Consider the following 21037-nt stretch of genomic DNA (forward strand, 5'->3'; position numbering starts at 1 on the left):
TTCAGGCTCCGGTTACCCAACCACATGAAACTGCACCCAGTATTTCACAGGTCGTTACTGTCACCGTATGAGGGGGGACGAGAAGGGATGGCCACTCGGGGACCGGTCATAGAAGAAAGGGAATGCAGCAGCCATGTGGCAGAAATCCTCGACGCCAGATGGAAGGGGGATCAGGTGGAGTATTTGGTAGCGTGGGAAGGAGAACCGGAGTCAGAAAACACTTGGGTAATGGCAGAAGATATCAATGACGAGGTATTGATAGAAACGTTCCATCAAAGGTTCCCAAGGAAACCTCAGCCTGTGGAGAGGTTCCGGAGGGAATACTTTGGGACCACCGATGAGGAGGAGGAGTTGGAAGGATTCTCGGAATCGGAAGGGGAAGGGGAGATGGACTCTGAGGAGGAGGAGTACTTCGAGACCAGGAACCGCAACAGGTGGAGAGAAGTGTTCGGGACATCGGAAGATGAAGGAAGTTCATTCCGGGGTTTTGCCTCCTCACCGCCCGTAGAGGAGGGGGCGAGAGGGGATGAAGGGGGCCCTGGAGGGGAGGTGGATGTCAGGGAACTGCCATCGGAAGGAAGGGAAGTGAAAGGGCTCACACAGGTTGGGAGAGACTCAGCAGCTGAAGAGGGAACCAGTAGGGGGAGAGGAGCTGGGCTGAGGGAAAGGGAGCTGGAGGGATGGCTCAGAGACACTTCCAGCGAAAACAGTGGGGAGGTTTCAGGACCTCCTGTAGGGACACCCACTCCTCGCCGGAAACTGTCACGCAGAGAGTCCAGAAGACGTGTTTCCGTTAAGGAGCTTTTATGTTGGAAGCGATTCCGAAAGCAACCACTGTCGGAATCTGCCAGCGACTGACGGAGCCATGTTTAAGGGGCTCCGTTACAGACAGAGGTTTGCAAACTTGACCAAACTCTGAGGGACTAGGATTTTACACACAAGCAGCTCATCGTCCCATCACAGGAGGAATGTGCCTTTGGGGCTGAAAACAAACTGTTGAAAGGTTACCTTCTATATGCAAAACACGTGCTCTACTACTAAACCACCTGGTTTGTTGACCAGGATTTGATCAACAAGTGACTGTTGTCATGATAAGAGATTATTACATGCTTCCAAAGTTTATGTCTGAATCTCCGCATATTGGGGGAATCAAAGGACTGGAGAAAAGCAAACAGCTGTGAAAGATTATAACTCTTTTAGCTAGGTAAATCTTCCTGCTGTTGTGGTCAAGGCTGACTGTGGTAGGTTTTTTGATGGACGCCCCCATTGCCATGTGGTTGCCAGGGGTTTCCATTTAGTGTAATTAACACTGACCTCAGCAGAGAGATGCCGAGCCCTCGAGGCTGTTAAATGCATGTAAAGGAGGCGTGAGAGTAATTTAATTTTGGTTCAGCCATTTATTTTTGAAATGTTTGATATTGGGAGGGGGAAGATAAAGAGAGAGAGTGTAAATGAATTCAGCACTCCCAAGAGGTGCCAGACGGAAGGCTACAAAGAATCAGGGAGGCCTGGAGCATAAATGAGACCTGGAATCTTTGATGGTAGATGGGCATCTGAACCAGCAAGCAGCCAGCTCTGGGGCATAGCGTGGGTTGCCTGTGCCCAGGGCGGGGCAAGGGGACTGGGCAGTAGTCAGTCCTTTCACTGGGACCAGCATCTAATCAAGGGAGTCTCTCCTTCCAAAACAGCTCAAACTTGGGAGCAGAGATAAAACAGGGAAACACCAAGCCAGGAGAGCCGTGGTGTTGTCTCAGCTTCCTGTCCTTGCAGCAAGGTGCTTTGGCGATGCATGTGGCTCCAGCAGTGCTTTCCTACCTTCTTCTTCCTCCCTCTGTCCATGGGGGGGCAATGGCCTCAGCCTCCCTCCCTCTCGGCCAGCCCAGGGGAGGGGCAAACATGGGCATCCCTTCGCTGGCCACAAAGAGAAGAAGGAGGTGGTAGCTCCCCAGCCCCAAAGGCCCGGCCCAGATGCAGCTTGCCTCCCTGCGGTTCTGGTGTCAGTGAGGGAGCCTGTCATGCGAGCACCTGGTTGCTCCACCTCATAAATTTGCACCAGCCCCCCCCCATGCCACTGAAATAGCCCCCCCCATGTTGTCAATTGTTTAGAAAAGAAAAAGATAGGAAGTGGAGGATGAAGTCTTGCTTTTGCACCACCGAGTTAACACAATAGCCCTCTGCTAAGCAGTTGGGATGGCCTAATTGCAACCTAGCCACAGGAATGTATCTATGTATAATGCGTGTGTTTAGTGTTCTGGTTTCTGTTTGTAAGTATTGCATTTATCAACAAAAGTTTTTTTTTTAAAAGCCACAGGAAGCCACCTTTTACTCAGTCATACTATTGATGAGTACTGTCTGCATGGACTGAACATATGAAGAGCCTTCTGGATCAGGCCAGTGGCCCACCTAGTTCAGCATCCTATTCTCACAGTGGCCAAGCAGATGGCCTGGTTGACCTCTTACTTGCCCCGCTCTCAAGCCCCAGAAACAGCAACCTTTCCTTCTGGGGAGCTGTCCCATCCCTTTCATCATTTGGGTTGACCTTTTCTGAACCTGTTCTGGATACTCGCCTGTTGCCTGGCTGATAGGAAAAGAATTGCAAGGGGAAAGATTGTAGAAAAGCTGGAGCTACCTGCCTCTGAAGGAAATAGGGAGGTCATACAATGCTATCTGATTCCTGTAAAAGTGTGTTGACCTCATATCACCTTGCTATGAAGGCTGGCTTATATACAGCTCCAGACACTTACCAGAGATGGATTTCTCTATGGAGAAGCTTTTCACTGCATATTTGCAGTGCACACGTGAGGGGCTCTGATCGCCTGTTGCCGTATGGGAACACCCAACACCTCCCGGAAGTGGCCTGCAGGAATCTCAGCACTGGCATCCCATATCCATCTGGCAACTATCTCAGCAAACACAAGTGAATGCAGAGAGCAGATAAGACTCAAAGCCACGGTTTCCCACATGGCCTGTGCAAGACACAAAGGAACCGGTGATAAAGAGAATAAAGCAAAAATCCAGGCATGATCAACGAGGCAAACAGAAATCTTTCAGACTCCTGTGACAGATACCAGAAGGGCAAAAGGCCAAAACAACCAGAAAAGCAATGGGAGTTTATGATATGGGATGCGTCCAGAAAGCTCAGATCTGGCCACATCTGCACCATAGATGTAAATCACTATTATACCGCTTTAGATATTCAAATGATAGACTGGGAAAGGCTAGAGAAGACAGATCTGAAATTTACGGCATGTACTTTACTGAAAGAAAATTACATGAAAATGATGTGCCGGTGACACTTGACCCCATTTAAGTTAGCAAAAATATATAGAATATATGTTGGAAATGTAAAGAGACAGAAGGAACCTTTTACCACATGTGGTGGAAATGTAAGGTAGTCAAAACATTCTGGGAAATGATTTATAATGAAATGGGGGGAAAATGCTTAAAGTAACTTTTATTTTAAAAAACCCCAGAAGGTTTTCTGTTAGGAATTATAGGTACAGAGATCCCAAAAGATCAAAGGAAGCTGTTTATGTATGTTGCAACAGCCGCCTGGATGCTTTTAGCCCAGAAACGGAAGGAAGAAGCAGTCCAGACAAAAGAAGAATGGCAAACCAAGTTAATGGACTATGCTGAAATGGCAAAATTAACTGGGAAGCTCAGAAATCAAGATGACAACAAAAAAGAATGGGAAATGTTTATTATGTATTTACAAAATTATTGTAAACCTGTTGAAACATTAGTAGGATTTTAGGAACACTTGTAATTTAAGGAGGATTTATAGATAATATGGATTGTGAAAAACTGGAATAGTATTGATATGCAGTTGAAAATAAAATTTGAAGGACCCAGGGACAAGACGGGGGAAAGTTGTGAGATTCATAGAATCTCAATTTTTTTTATTTGATATGGTTTTGGATGTATATATATATAATCTTTTTTCTTTTTTCTGTTATTTCTTTTTGAGAAGCAAATAAAAAATATTAAAAACAAAACAAGACTATTATACCACTTTAGAACATAGCCATTGTGGTTGGGAGCCACTGGTAGCCTGATCCACCATATGTTTAAAGCAGTGCCATACCAATATCAACAGCTATGATCCCCCCCCCAAAGAATCTTGGGAATTGTAGTTTGTTAAGCATGCTGAGAATGGCTAGGAGATGCAGATTCCCCTCTCACAGAGCTAAATTTCCCAGAGTTTCTTGAGAAGAGAGATTGATTGTTAAAACACTCTGGAAATTGTACAGACGCAACCAGGTGTAGAGGTGCTGTCCTGGTCTCCTTTGGGACGAAGGCTGGGATGCAAATCTAATAAATAGATGTCAGTTTTTGGAAATAATGACTGCCATTTAAATAAAAACGCATCTCGCCATGGTGGCAAACACGTCTGTCCCTAGAAACATGCTGGGTCTCCTGCCCAGGTGCTGCTCACCTGGGCAACTTCAAGGCTCCTACCTTTTCTCTCTCATCCTCACAGGGCTCATTAACCTTAAACTGGACTTGGACACTGGGCAGCCCTTCAGACAGAGGAATGTCCCCTGCAAAGCAGGACACACGACCACCCCATGAAAGGTGAGACCCACCTTTTTAAAACAAAAACCCTCCAAAATCTAAGCTCCAGGAAGAGTGTCTCACATGTAAGGATTTGTAGGCTGTGCTGACCTTGTTGTGGGTGTCAGAAAGTCCAGCTACTTTGGGTTGACTAATTTGCTTTCAACTGGGAGCAGTTAAATGGCCTCAGTGGTGACGCCTGAGACAGCTCGGAATGAGTAATGAGAGGGTGGAGGAAGCTGTTTTACAAGGGAGGAGAGACCCTTCGTGCGTTCAGCGGGCCAAAGGCGCAGGCTTTTCCCGGGGGCTGAAGGGGGCCCAAACTGGGAGTCTTGTTGAGAGGAGGAACATGTAGGTCTGGGGGAAAGGGGATACAGGAGGTTGAGGAAAACTCTGGAGAATCAAGGGAAAGGTTGGGCCATGCCTGTTAAAGCGAGGTCAAACCGATAAAAAGTTTCTGCGAGTCTGAGAAAGTGTGTGTAATTGGTCACCCTCGGGAGCTAGTTTTGGCAGGGCTGCACATGTAATAGCTATCAAGTGCAATTCAGTGGTTTAGCAGATTGGAAAGGACTGGTGCGGTGTTGGGGAAAGTCGAGGAGGCGGGCTGGGTATGTAAGGGAGTCTCCGCACTTTGCAGAGTGCCCAAATGCAATCTGTTTCTGCCACTTGAACAGATTTGCCTCTTAGCATCTGCAAAAACACTCGTCTTGTGCTGCGTCATAGTGTTGCAAGCAATAAGAAGCTGGGTGCTTCCATTCCCTGCCAGCCTTCGGTGCTGCATGCAATGAGGTCAAAAAAAAAAAATCCCTTGGTCTTCCAGGGTATGGCCAGTGGTGGAGGAAGCCGTTTGGAGGAAGCCATGGGGCGGGGTGCACCACAGGGCCTCTGGAATCTGCCTGCCTCCTCCCACTCAGCCGCCCTACAGCTGCGGGGGAGGCAGCGGGTGGACCGTTTGGGCAGCGTGGAGCCTACACGCGCCCAAGCCACTGCCTCTCTCCCAGGAGAGACGTGTGGCTCGGGCACGCTGCAGGCCCCACAATGAGTGACACCCCCCCTCAGTGGTGACACTCGGGGTGGACCACCCCCACCAGCCCCCCTTCCTCCACCCCTGGGTATGGCAAAGTCAAGGAAAGGCAGATGGAGATGGTGGCGAATGTCTTGGGGAGAACAGGAAGCAGAGACTGTAAGGACACCTATGATGTGTGATCTACAAAGATGCATGAGACTTGGCCTTCCCGCTCTCCTTTTCTGAAGATTCAACAATCTGCCACCTACTCTCTTGCTTTAAAGAAACTTGCACACCTAGGACAAAGGGCCTCTGAGCATTTGCAGAGTTGCTTTGCTCAAAGGGAAAGAAATTATTACAAAAAATACTGATGGACCTAAGCAGAGCATCCTGGGCAAGCTCTTCTGCATTGTCCTAAAAGGTAAAGGTAAAGGGACCCCTGACCATTAGGTCCAGTTGCGGACGACTCTGGGGTTGCTGCGCTCATCTCGCTTTATTGGCCAAGGGTGCCGGCGTACAGCCTCTGGGTCATGTGGTCAGCATGACTAAGCTGCTTCTGGCGAACCAGAGCAGCGCACGGAAACACCATTTACCTTTCTGCTGGAGCAGTACCTATTTATCGACTTGCAGTTTGACGTGCTTTTGAACTGCTAGGTTGGCAGGAGCAGGGATAGAGCAACGGGAGCTCACCCCATTGCAGGGATTCGAACCGCTGACCTTCTGATTGGCAAGCCCTAGTCTAAAACAGGTCAAAACAGAATGCATATCCTAATTCCTAGGTGCAGAATTAAGTAGCAATCTGATACATTTCACCATAGTGGGGAAGACTGTGACCAAGTGACCTGTGTGCCTGCTAAGTCTATTGTAAGTAGACTGTAGTGCTTTAAATGCATGGTGTGCTTGTGGCCTAAGTGTCTGTACCACATCTTTGCCAGTAGCTGCTGTCAGGAGGTAGGAGGGGAGGGACCGGGATGGCAGGCCATGAGCTCATTGGTTCCCAGGCCTTTTCTGGGCATTTTCCCCATCCCAAGGGCCTCCTACCCTATCAAAACCACCATTCAGAATTGTGGTTAAAGAAGATTCTTTAAATCTAAAAAAACACAGCAAGATTCAAAACTGTAAAAATATACTCCTTTTGGGAAAAAGGTGTTTCACGTTATTTCTAAAATTCCACAGCAATCCCAATTTGGCTCTTGCCTTGTTATCATTAGACTCAAATTTAAACAATTACTTTAAATGCAGAGATTTAGTATTTCTTCTATTATCAGCAGCCCAATTAACAATAGCCCGATACTGGAAACAACCTATAGAAATCCCCATTGAAATCTGGTTGAATAATATTTGGAATGTGGCTCCATTGGAATGCCTTATTCGCCACAGACGGGTAATTGAAGGATAGACACTTTTGGCAAGACTTGGCTTCCTGTCTTTTCCTTTAGAAATGAGTCAGAAGATACTTTTATTCCAAAATATCTGCAGAGAGGGTAGCTGAATTGATAGAGCATAAATAAATGTATCGCTTGTGTACTGTGTACTGCATATGAAACTGAATAAGATGGGACAAGTTATTGTAGTTATATATTGCTCTTGTATTTACATGAAAATCAATAAAAATTATTTGGGTGGGGCGAGGAACCAGTAACAATTATTTGCACATTTATTCAAAATCCAATTAAAACTAAAATGGGTGAACTTGATGCAGTGATACCAACTTTTCAGGGTCTGGTCGTCATTTGCATCTTCAGTGCCCCCCTGCTGCCCCCTTGCCTCTTAGAGTCCCCCTAGGTAACCCAGCCCTCCCAGGGGGCAGTACCGCTAATTTGGGAACCATAGAATTACATGAACGCACTGTGCAACCCCCTCACCCCAGGCGATGTCTCAGTGCACAAGCATGCTCAGCTACAGCATAGCGCGCACAAGTTCAAGAATGGCCCGGCTTGAAATTGCAGCCATTCTTTCCATTCTCTAAATCTGGCAACTGGCCAAGAGGATAACATTTCGGCTGTGCCTGTAAAGTGCCTATAACATTTTCAGCCTGATGTCTCCCCCACCCCACCGCCAAGAAACTGGAACTGAAATGTTACTGAAGTGCTTGGGATTACATCTTGAAACGAGTTGTTATTGACGCAAGTGAAACCAGCAACAAAATGTTGCAGCATGGAACGCTCCTGTTCAGCTGCGCCTCCTCTGAGAGTCCTCTGCTCCATGCTTCCTTCCCGCACTGGCGGAGGAAGAGGAGTGTGGAGGGGAGTGCACCGCCCCTGGCAGCGCAATCCCGGTAGGGTGCCACCACGGCTGCCCCACACCCGTGCTGGGTGCCCCACCCCTGCAGGTGGTGTGCCCCGCCCCCAGGATGCGTGACAGCCCCGCCCCCACCTGCTCTCCGCCCCCCCCCGGTGCCAGAGCAAGAAGCTCCACCACTGCCTTCCCGCACACTTTTTTGGGTTTCCTCCCTCCAGCAGTCAGCTAGCAACTGTGTTTATTTGTTGGTCCATCTAGCTGAATATTGGGCATCATTATTGGAGGTGAATCTTCAGGGTTTCAGAGAGAGATTTCACCCAGTCCTACCTGGAGCTGCCAGGGACTGAATCTGGGACCTCCTGCGTGCAAAACAATGTGAGCCTGCCCACCCCCCACATTCCTCTTTTTGTCAGTGTTTTGCTTGGATTCCAAACTTTAGGAAAGAGTTCTGCCTTGTAGACTGATGCACATCATATTTAGATATAAATATGTGCTAGTCCAATGATGGCTTGTTGAGAAAAAGATTCAGCTGATTTCTTTTTAAGAATTCACATGAAAGTATATCAGGACTGACTACAAGATAAACACCTGACTGTTGTTGATCTTTCAACCAGATGCAACTGTTTTCTTTTTGTCCCCTCCAGGGCCTGTTTCGCATAACTCCAGTCTAGCGATTCTCTATTTTTCTTTCCCGAGCAAAAGATCTCTGTGTTGTTCAGGCTAATCTCTCCTCTCTGAACCTCCTCAGGGCTGATAATGGGGAACTTTTCCACTGCTTCTGAAATGTTGCTTTTCCAGATTAAGAAATAATCCCTCGCGGAATCCCGGTTTGCAATAACAACGGCAGTTATTAATGAAATGTAATTTGGGAGGAAATCTAGCCTCCCTTTTGGGTGACACGCTCAGCCGTTTGGGAAAAGGGAGGCAGGGTGTCTTCTCATTGGGAATCCAGCACAATTGCGCAGAAGGATGAAACTGACTAGCTTGATCCCTTGCCAGGAAACAAATACTCCTCACAATAAAAGGAAATAATAATAAAAAAAGACTTTAAAGGAAGTGGTAGCTAGGAGGCTTCTCCTGTAACTTTATGGATCATGCAAGATGTAATTATTTTTCCATTCTGATTTGCAATTTCTATCCAGTCTTTTTGGCCGTTGTTCAGCACTCCACCTGACCTAAATAAATAAATAATAATAATAAACTCTGCATGAGTCACAATACAAAAATTGGCCTTGCTGACTTTAACTCTGTAAATGCACCCAAACCTCCGTACTCTGTGGATGGTTCCCATCATCTCAGGTGTTGTTTGAGACGTCCCACACTGCGCTTTTAAGAGGGTGACAAGCAAGTGTCTGACTCACCAGTTTGTTACACCTCAAATGCATAAGTTGCAAAGAAGTCCATATGAATGCCAGTTTAGGTTATGGCAGGCATGGGGGATCTGTGGCACTGGAGAAGCTGGACTACAGCTCCCATCCTCCTTGATTGTTGGCAATGCTGGTCAGGGCTGATGGGAGGTGAGAGTCCAGAAAGTGGTTGCAGGGGGTGCAGGTCTCCCACCCTTGGGTTATAGAACGGGTTTGCCCATCAAAGAACAGGAATTAGCTGCAGCTGCATTCAGGGGTAAAGCCAGAATGGTTGCAGGGTAATGTGTAAATCAGTTGTATAGGATTTTTGTTGGAAACTGAAGACTCAAAGTGGTAGGGGCTGTCACTCTTAGAATTGTAGCATTGGGAAAGACCCCTAAGAGCATCTAGTCCAAATCCCTGAATACAGAAGGTCATACAGAAGGTCATAAAGGTAAAGGTAAAGGGACCCCTGACCATTAGGTCCAGTCGTGATCGACTCTGGGGTTGTGGCGCTCATCTCGCTCTATAGGCTGAGGGAGCCAGCGTACAGCTTCCGGGTCATGTGGCCAGCATGACTGAGCCGCTTCTGGCGAACCAGAGCAGCGCACAGAAACATCGTTTACCTTCCCACCAGAGCGGTACCTATTTATCTACTTGCACTTTGACCAGCTTTCGAACTGCTAGGTTGGCAGGAGCAGGGACCGAGCAACGGGAGCTCACCCCGTCGCAGGGATTCGAACCGCCGACCTTCTGATCGGCAAGTCCTAGGCTCTGTGGTTTAACTCACAGCGCCACCCGCATCCCATACAGAAGGTCATACAGAAGGTCAATTCTTCATAGCTCCCAACAAGGACCAGGACAGACCCGATGCTAACTATGGTCCTGTCTGCACCATACGTTTAAAGGACTCTTATACCACTTGGACAGCCATAGCTTCCCCTTTGGTAGTCTGTTAAGGGAATTGTAGCTCTAGGAGAACCCCTCGTCCCCCTTAGCAAACTACAGTTCCCAGGATTCTTTGGGGGAGGCCATGACTGGGGGAAGTGGTGTGATACAACTCAACCTGTTGTCTAGTGACCATCACCCGGCCTCATGCTAGCAAATTCAATTAAGTTCATAGACTCTTGGGATTCTAGAGTCAGAAGGGACACACAGTTAAGTTAACGGCCAATGAGTAGGGATGCGTGAACCTGGCAGTTTTGGCTTCTTTGTCTTATTTTTTCCTATGTTAAGTTCAGCTCTCCACATTTCCACATCAGTCTGTGTGTGTGGTTTCTTTTTTTTAACTCCTCATGAAAATTCATCAGTCTTTTAACAGGCATTTCTACTCACATGCATATTTTTTGTAGGGAATCTTGACTTACATGTGCATTTTTGCAAAGCAATTTTCTCGTATATGAGGCACTTCTATGCTGTTTTCACTAATGCAGGCAATCTCTAGGTGTACTTTGCCTTGGTGTATGCATTTGTGATCACATTTCTTGGCTGCAGGGCCTGCACTACAAAATTTGGTGAGAAGAGTGAGGAAATAATGCAGCATGTACCTCTTGCATGGCTTACTCTTCCTCTGAGAGACAGACAGACAGGGTAATGGAGACAGTGTTGAGAAGGATATGGGTCCATGCTAAGGTGGGGGCGGGGAGTGGGGAAGGGGTCTCACTGAGGACATTTTGCCCAAAGTTGCCTCCCTGCAGAAAAACTTTTATGACCCATGGAAGGCTATCCTTCTTGGATCCCATTTCTCAAAGGGGTATTTGCTAATGACCATTGCTACATTTTGTTGCAATGCATTCTTTGAACGGGTTATATTTACCAGTCCTTGGGAAAACTGTGTTTTCAACAGTATTTTTTAAAAAATAAATAAAGATATTTATTTTTACATCAAAGTATTTTTCCGAACGCTGCTTTTTTTTTTTAAGCTCCTGGCTCCCCCAAAAGTTAAAAGGTTCTGAGTGACACCAAACCAAACATTTCTCCCTTATATATATACACTTGGACCAGTCCTAAGCATGTGGTAAGAAGTAACGGAAAACCTTCTCCTAATAGACAGAGCAGACACAGAAGAACAGTCCAAGTTCCAGGCACAAAGGATTCTGGGAAATGTCAGCATTCCCCCCCCCGGTCAGTGCTCTTGCTCCCTGAGAACCATCCTTCGGTGTGTTTATTTGTGAAAATGCAGTTCCCGTTTCGTTCTTCATTGCCATATATAGCAAGGCAGCCGGGGGCCTAGACTACAAGCAAGGAGGAGGGTTGGGGTGAGGGGAAGCACATCCAAGTTCCAGCCGTGGAAAGAGGTTCAACACAACTAAGCTTCCAGGCTTGGAAAGATACGTGCATTTCTGGAATGGGGCTCTCGCTGGCATTTTTTTTTTTTTTTTTGCAAGTTCCTTTTCAAACAGTGGGCTCCCATTGCAGTCACAAAAAATGATCCAGCAGGGCACTTCTTGTGTTAGTTGTTTTTAATTGTTTTTATATTGTGTTTGATCTGCCACAGGACTTTAGGGAGAAGGGGTGGGGATGAATGAATGAATGAATGAATGAATGTAATACTGTATCAAGGTATCTATCAAGCACTAAGGTAAAGGTAAAGGGACCCCTGACCATTAGGTCCAGTCGTGACCAACTCTGGGGTTGCGGCGCTCATCTCGCTTTATTGGCCGAGGGAGCCAGCATACAGCTTCCGGGTCATGTGGCCAGCATGACTAAGCCGCTTCTGGCGAACCAGAGCAGTGCACGGAAATGTCGTTTACCTTCCCGCCGGAGTGGTACCTATTTATCTACTTGCACTTTGATGTGCTTTTGAACTGCTAGGTTGACAGGAGCAGGGACCAAGCAAAGGAAGCTCACCCCATCGCGGGGATTCGAACTGCCAACCTTCTGATCGGCAAGTCCTAGGCTCTGTGGTTTAACCCACAGCACCACCCGCGTCCCTATCAAGCACTATTTTTCTAGAAAAAAAGGTGCTGGAAGTCACCATGAATACATCACTGGTTCTCTTATAATGGCAATGGCGCCCAACCAAGAGGTGCCAGAACTGACTTCCGGTGATTTCCGGCTGAAAAAGAGTCCTGTATATTATTATTATTATTATTATTATTATTATTATTCCTAATCTTTGTGAGTGTATGCAGACTACTTTTGTGATGGGGGTTGTACTTAATAAATCCCTTGGGGTTACACTCTGTCACACACATTTACCTTCCCTGCATATAACACAATGTGAAAAAGGAAATTTATTTTCACTGAGAGCAGCAAAAAAATCTCCTGATCGCTTTCAGCGCAGGTTATGGCTGAAGTTCATGACACGTCAGGCGCCTCACTATGGATCTGAATCAAAACATTACAGGCTCCAGTTTACACACGAAGATGTCCAAAGGTTTCCTTTTGATGCGGTCTCCTTCCTTCCTTTGGGTAACCTGAATCCCCTCCAGGTTCAGGAAGGGGGGGGGAGGTGTTTCTGTAGCACTTGCAGGCCACTTTCTCTTTCAAGACGCTCTTCAAAGTGATGTTTCTCATTCATGCTTTTGAAGCCCAGCTCAATCGAATGCTTCCTCACCTCATCAGCTGAGCTTTTGAATCTTGGCACCGGCTTGACCTGCCAAAGGTGGGTTGTCTTTTGAGGAAACGCAGGAGGAAACCTAATCTCTGGATCCAATCTTGCCTCTCATTAGAAGTTCAGAGAATGGCTCCGGCCCAGAACTTAACTCCAGGAAAGGTAAATAAATGGAAACTCAAACAAGGCCCTCGAAAGGCAGCTTCTATCACTAACCACCTCGCCTGACCAGCTTGAGCTCTGTGTTCTCGGTGGTCCTACAGCTGGTCCCTTAGGTGTTCCCACCTCTGGTTTGGCTCCTTGCTTTCTGGCAAGCAAAATGGAGGGTAAATACCCAGAGGTGACCAAAGTATGGGCCAAACCTAAGTGTTTTTAGGCAAAAGATGCATTCACGCAGCTCTCTCTCTTCCAGACGTTCCTCTCAAATGTCAGCCAAGCCAAGATGGTGCTGGTGATAGGGTTTCCCCTCTCCCACTTCAGTGGCACCCCCTCCAATTCAGTACCTCCGTTTCTCTCAGAGAACGGAACAGCATCCAGGGATGTTCAGGGGCCAGAGGGGCCAGCTTCTCAAGTTGATTGAGGGGGCCCTGCTTGACGTCGTGTGATGTCCTGATGACTCCCTCTGGACATTGAGAAGGTCTGGCCCCTTCAGAAGAAATATATTGGGGGCCGGAAGTGCCAAGGCCCCCAGGAACCAGTGTCTAAGTCAGGGACAATGGGCTGGTGCCTATATCTCTGCCCTGATCCTGTAGATCTAAGTTTCTTAGGATTCACTGGAGCCTTCTGGGGGAAGAAATATCCTCGCTGATGGCTGCCATTTGTTCCTAAAACCACAGACCTGGGAACTGAGTGTGGTCCTCCAGAATTCTCAGTCTGGTCCTTAGGCCACATCTCTTTTCCACAAGCCACACCCCTCCCTAACCCTGCTTCACACTCAGAGTGTTTTTGCTGGCTGGAAAATGTCCCTGAGCTCTGATCATGCCTCTTCCTTGCCTGGATGGAAGTCGGAGATGAGTGCATGTAGAAACTAGCCTGCTCTACAAAGGTTTTGTTTGTTGCTCCACCCTGTTTTGCTTCTGGCCCCACCCACTGCTGACATGTGGCCCTCGCAAGGTTGCCCAGAAGGAAATATGGCCCCCAGTCAGAAAAAGCTTCCCTGCACTATATGATGAGGTAGCTTTGCTCACACGGGCATTATGGGAAAGAAAGACAATGGGAGCCACTAGTGAACCTGTAAAACAGGTGGTGCTGTCTGGCAGAGGGAAAGCGGTAAGTGAATTTCTCCTCCTGCCTCCCCAAAGTTCACCCCACCAAGCACCCCAAAATTCACCTGAAATCCTACAGGTTTTAGCTTGGGCTTAGGTCAACGCCTGCTCTTCATGTGATTCAAAAACAGGTACCGTCAACCTGCTCTGCTGACCTGGCTTTTAGCATCTCAACCTTCAAATCGGCCGTGCCCTTTGGGGAAACATGAGATTTGCCTGAATGCTAAGGGAGAAAAATGCATTCATTCGTTCGACTGTCAAAGGTGACTTTAAACAAGCCTGATGTGAGTAAACATGGGGGTGGGTGGGGAGCCTCGATTGCCAGGACTTTGCAGGGTGAGGGATTTATATACATTAGGCAGATGTTTTTGCTTAAACAGAGAGCGGCTGCAAGGTTGAAATTACGTGCGATTTGCAGAAGTAAGGAGAAATGAAGGGCTGTGTGTGTGTGTGTGTGTGTGTGTGTGTGTTGGGGAAGAGGGTGAATACCGGGCCCTCTTCCCCAACACTATTGGACACTAATCACTGGGCTGGCATTTCAAAATCACAGCCTTGCACAGACACTTACGGCTGGGGTGATGCAGTTGTTTGGATGTTGGACTCTGGCTGGGGAGAACAAAGTTCTGCATCAGCCATGAAGCTCACTGGACGCCTCTGGGCCAGATGTTCTCTCTCAGCCTAACCTACCTTTCAGGGCTGTGGTGAAGGTTTCCCACCTTTCTGAGCTCATGATCAGTAACACCATTAAGATACGGATTCCTTGGGATGCCAAATAATGTGATCTTTGGTGGTTTCAGAACAAACACTGTATGCAATGTAGAATCTAAAGCGTTGTACTCCAACTCCCACCAGCCACAGTCCACATGGATGATGGGGGTTGTAGTCCATTGACATCTGGAGGACCGCAGTCTCTTGGCCCTGTTCTATGAAGTCAACATTTTCTTATCCATTGTGTATATGCCTATTTGTACATGCATAAAAAGGGATCCACAATTACAGTAATCCCACAATTTATGTGGGGGTTACGTTCCAGGGATCACGCCTAAAGCCAAGATACCATATTTACTAGAAAACAATGTCCACCTTTTTGGGCCAAATTACATCGCAAAAATTATGGTGCGCATTAGATTTGATGGCGCATTTACATTTGCCATCAAATAGTTTTTTTGGTTTCAAAGTTTCAAAAATTCAGCTGCACATTAGATCCAATAAATACAGTAGCATATAGTAAAAACACATTGGGTTTGATGATAGGTGGGATTGCTAATTTCTTTTTCTCCAGAACCCTGCCCCTTTTTATTTCTTATCACACCTGTAAAGCTGAATGTGCACAAGTGGAATGCAAGTGGAATGCATGCAAGCTGCAAGCTTATTATTGACTTTCTCATGGGGAAATGTAGAGGGCTTGAGTTTTGTGGTGAAAAACAATTAATGTTTAATGTAATTGATACTGGTTTGTACTATGCTTAGTTGAGATTTAGGGTTTGCTTGTTTGTTTCTTTTGCCTATTTATAGACCACCCCAGCTTGCAGGATAGGATATTCTAGGTTGGGGGGTGGGGAACTTTTTTTCAGCACAAAGGTGTGTCCTTTGGGGGGCAACATTTTGGGGAGGGTCACATGTCAATGATGGGCAGGGCCAGATACCAAACTAGGCAGAGCAATGGATTTCATTTTTACCTTTGTATACACAAACACCTCTCTTTTCCAGGCAACCCCAGAGCCATTCACATTTCCTTTTTTTAAAAAAAAAAATATTAACAATTTCATCATAACAAAATATCAAAACATATCGTATTCATTATTTCCTCCTTTTTTCTCCACCTCCCCATCGAACCCTCCTCCCCTCCCCTCCATGAGACTTCCCTCAGCTCCTCTCTCTGATTTCTCAGCACATATTGTTCTCTGCATACTTTGAAATTACCTAAATCCTTATATTATCTGTCTGCTATGGTAATCATCAATAAATCTGTGTATGTTTATTCAAAACCTGTCAAGGAGTCCAATTCATTTTGTTGTTTTTTAAAGTAATTTGTAAAAAGTTCCCATTCTTCCTGGAACTCACAGTTGCCCTTATCTCGCAGTTTGTATGTCAGTTTAGCCAGTTCTACATAGATCATCAATTTCTCTTGCCACTGTTCTTTTGTCGGGATTTCCTCATTCTTCCATCCTTGTGCTATCAAGACTCTTGCCGCTGTTGTTGCATACATAAATAAGTTCTTTATTTTCCTTGGCAGGTCTTGTCCTAAAAATATGGAACGCTTCACGAATTTGCGTGTCATCCTTGTGCAGGGGCCATGCTAATCTTCTCTGTATCGTTCCAATTTTAGTGTATGTGCTGCCGAAGCGAGCACCAGAGCCATTCACATTTTCAAGTTGCCTTCTAGTCAGGAAAAAGGGCCTGCGGAGGGAATATGTGAACTGGGGAGGGTCATGGCTCTCTCAAGTCCTGAGGGCACATAGAGAGTCCTGTGAGGTTCCAGACTCCTATTCTAGGCATATCAGCAGTGGGGTGTAGTGGTTAGAGATTTGGATTAGCATTGTGGAGATCAGGGTTCAAATCCCCACTCAGCCATGAAGCTCACTGGGTGACCCTAGGGGCCAGTCACTGCCTCTCAGGCTAACCCACCCCACAGGGTTGTGGGGATTAAACGAAGAAGGGGAGAACCATGGGTGCCACACTGAGCTCCTTGAAGGGAAGGGAAGCTGGGATATATGTGTAATAATAATAATAATAATAATAATAATAATAATAATAATAATAATTTGTTTAATACTTATAATTAGTTATTATGTATATCATTGTCTGAATTGCAGGTTGTAAATTTATTTATTCATAGGATTGTTTTTCTTTCAGTATCCCCGAAGGAGGTCTGCAGTGAAATATGTTTGACATTTTATATATATAAAAAATATTCCCTTCCCTGGACCATTTTGAGGCTTTCCCTCTTCTTCTTCTTCTTCTTCTTCTTTTTTTTGCTTCTCTGGGCTGATCTGGAACAGTTCCAGAAAGGAGAAATGTCATTCGTGGCTGAACTCGGTCAGAAATGAAGACTCGCTTGTTCAGTCATGACACCAACCCCTTTCTTGCCCTAGATTTTCTGGCCTTTGTCGTCTTCCAAAAGGCAATTAATCAATCAGTTATAACCCCTGAAACCTGCCGACACAATAACCAGATTATGAAAAAGAATACCTCCAGGATCACACGCTTGACTTTTGAGGGCAGGTCTCAAGGCCAAAATTCTGCATTTTCTCCTTCACCCCCCCGCCAAATAATCAAGTAGAATTTTGTTTCAATTTTAGCTCTGGTCCAGTCATTCTTGAGAGTATGAAATCAAAAGACGCTTGGGGAGAGGAGTTAAGAATGTGAAAACGTTTTATCGAGACCCAGCCCAAACCAGTTTTGAATATCTGAACTGAAATACCAAAGGCGGTTAGTGATCTCTCCCTCAAGGAGAAAGCAGCCCCTGTCCTCCCTCTGTATTAAGACTCCAAGAGCTCATCCTTGCCTGGACCTCCAGCCTTGCTGGACGGATGATCTGAAGCACATTTGAATGGGTGGTTCAGGGCCCCGGGCTATGTCAAAAGGAGCTTTTACCAGCTCCCTTCTTCTTCTTCTCAAAGCCAATCATTCATTGTCTGCAAAGAACAGCAGGCAGTCTATTATACAGTGAGACAAAGTGGGGAGTCAAAACAGGTCATCAAGACAAAAAGGGATGCGTGGGTTTTAATTCACCTTCTCCATCACCAGACAGAAAAGTCACAGAGTACCACAGCCATGCATGTTTACTACAGTCCGTGTGTGGGCCAAGTCATGCCCACATCGAAGGGCAATAATTCATTCACTTTTTTTTTTAAGAGTTCCAATTCTTCTTCATTTTTTAAAAAAACAAAAACACAGAAAACACAGAACGTAACAGAAAACCCACAAGGGCATTGTAAAAAGACAAGAAAAAATGTTCACAAGCTTCCAACCGGGGTCTTATCTCATACAATGGCCAATGCATCCTGCTTGCTTGTCTCAAAGGATTTAACTTGATTCCCACAAACTATAAAATGGTCTCAGTTGTTCCCAAAGCAACAAGGATCGGGGGCAGTCTCTTAAAATTGAGCTTTTGACCATCCACAGAGTTTGCCACATTCTTCCCCTCCCTTTGCCCAATTCCTCTTGAGTAACAGCCAACTTAAGTCATTTCCTGTGTGAAATAGAATGGTTCCATGTCTGTTTCTTAATGTACAAGAGCCAATATGGTCCAGACCTTCCAAGTGTCTCTATTTTCCAGGGACGTCCCTGATTTAGAGAAACCGTCCCGGTTTCTGAATTGATCTTGGAATGTCCTGCTTTTCCATAGGATGCCCCTATTTTAGTTGGTGAAATCTTGCAGAGTATGGAGTTATCCTTTTTTTTTTATATATATAATATTTATTGGAGTTTACAATAAAAATAAATGTAACAGGCATTGTAACAAATATCTTAACAAACTTTCACATTTTTTTTTGACTTCCTCACATCTCCCGCTCCCACTTTCAGCGTTGTAACTTTTTACCAGCAATTTGTTAACTTATTTGCATTCTTATATCCCTTCTATATATTCATAGTCTTATAATTCTCAAAAAGAGTTATATTTTCTCAATCTCACTTATTTTCTTAAGACATCTAAGTTAGTGGTGCTCAATTTATTTATGATCTAGCATCCTGCTTAGCATTCACTCAAATTGCAATGTTTTTGTAAATAGTTCTTGAATTTCTTCCAATCCTCCTCCATCCTCTCTTCTCCCAGGTCACGGATTCTGCCAGTCATCTCAGCTAGTTCCATATAGTCTATCAGTTGCATCTGCCATTCTTCCAGTGTGGGTAGATCTTGAGTTTTCCAGTACTTTGCAAGAAGTATCCTTGCCGCTGTTGTTGCATACATGAAAAATGTCCAATCCTTCTTTACCACCCCTTGGCCGACAATGCCCAAAAGAAAGGCCTCTGGTTTCTTAGTGAAGGTATACTTAAATACCTTTTTCAGTTCATTATAAATCATTTCCCAGAACGCCTTCACTTTAGGGCAAGTCCACCAGAGATGGAAGAATGTTCCTTCGGTCTCTTTACATTTCCAACACTTATTATCAGACAGGTGGTAAATTTTTGCAAGTTTGACTGGGGTCATGTACCATCTATATATCATTTTCATTACATTTTCTTTCAAAGCATTACATGCAGTAAATTTCAATCCAGTACTCCACAGCCTTTCCCAGTCCTCAAACATAATATTATACCCAATGTCCTGTGCCCACCTTATCATAGCCGATTTGACCATTTCATCTTGTGTATTCCATTTTAACAGCAAGTTATACATCCTTGAAAGTACCTTAGTCTTTGGTTCTAACAATTCTGTTTCTAGTTTCGATTTCTCCACCTGGAACCCTAGTTTCTTGTCATTTTTAAAAACTTCTTTAATCTGAGCGTAGTGTAACCAGTCTCGCACTTTATCCTTCATTTTCTCCAAACTCTGCAATTTCCAATTGTCTCCATCTTTTTCTAATATTTCCCAATATTTAGGCCATTTGGCCTCCATATTGGGTCTTTTTCGGGCCTTAGCTTCCAAAGGTGAAAGCCACCTTGGAGTTTTATTTTCCAGCAAGTCTTTATATTTTGTCCAGACATTAAATAGTGATTTTCTGACAATATGGTTCTTAAAGGCCTTGTTTGCTTTAACTTTGTCATACCATAAGTATGCATGCCATCCAAAAGCATTGTTAAACCCTTCCAAATCCAACACGTCAGTGTCCTCAAGAAGTAGCCAGTCTTTTAGCCAGCAGAACGCTGCGGCCTCATAATACAACTTTAGATCTGGCAGGGCAAAGCCCCCTCTTTCTTTCGCATCAGTTAATATCTTAAACTTGATTCTGGGCTTTTTGCCCTGCCAGACAAACTTAGAAATATCTCTCTGCCACTTCTGAAAGCACTCCGTCTTGTCCAAAACCTGAAGTGTTTGAAACAAAAACAACATCTTTGGCAATACATTCATCTTGATAGCAGCAATTCGGCCTAACAAAGAAAGTTTCAATTTTGACCAACTGTCTAAGTCTCTCTTGATTTCTGCCCAACATTTTTCATAGTTATCTTTAAATAGACTTAGATTTTTTGCTGTTATGTTTACCCCTAGGTATTTTACTTTTTTAACCACATTAAGTTCTGTCTCTTTCTGAAACCGTTCTGACTCTGTATCTGTCAAATTTTTCCCCAAAACCTTAGTTTTCTGTTTATTTAATTTAAATCCAGCCACCCGACCAAAGTCATTAATCAGTTGTAGTACTCTTTTCGTACTAGACTCTGGCTCCTGCAGGGTCAAAACCAGGTCATCTGCAAAAGCTTTTAATTTATATTGTTTCTGTCCGACCTGAATTCCTTCCACCAACCGGTCCCCTCTGATCATATTCAATAGCACTTCCAGAACCGAAATGAATAACAAAGGGGAAATAGGGCAACCTTGTCGTGTTCCTTTTTCAATTTTAAACTCTTCTGTAACCACATTATTTACTATCAGTTTGGCTTTCTGCTCTGAGTATATCGCCTCAATCCCATTCTCAAAACCCCGTCCCACTCCCATTTCTCTTAAGTTTCCCATCATAAATTTCCAGGAGATATTGTCAAAGGCCTTCTCCGCGTCTATAAAAATTAAAACTGCTTTTGTGTTTATATCTGTTTGCAAAAGTTCCAAAATGTCAATAATGTTCCTTGTATTAGCAAACAAATGTCTACCTGGGAGAAAGCCTGCCTGGTCCTTATGGATTACTTCATTTAAAACTTTTTTAAGTCTACTTGCCAAAATGTCTGCAAATATTTTGTAATCCACATTTAAAAGAGAGATGGGACGATAGTTCTTAAGTTGTGTCTTTTCAGCTTCCGTCTTTGGTATTAATGTGATAAACGCTTCCTTCCACGACTCCGGTGCCCTCTTCCCCTCCAAAATCCACAGGATTCTGAATGTTTTTTCCTTCAATCTCTAAATTTGTAACCGTATTTAATCTTTGTCTTCTCTTCAACTGCCAAGCTAGCAGTTTTCCACATTTATTCGCCG

This window comes from Podarcis pityusensis (assembly GCF_964106645.2).
Source record: "Podarcis pityusensis genome assembly, chromosome: 15".
Taxonomy (NCBI): domain Eukaryota; kingdom Metazoa; phylum Chordata; class Lepidosauria; order Squamata; family Lacertidae; genus Podarcis; species Podarcis pityusensis.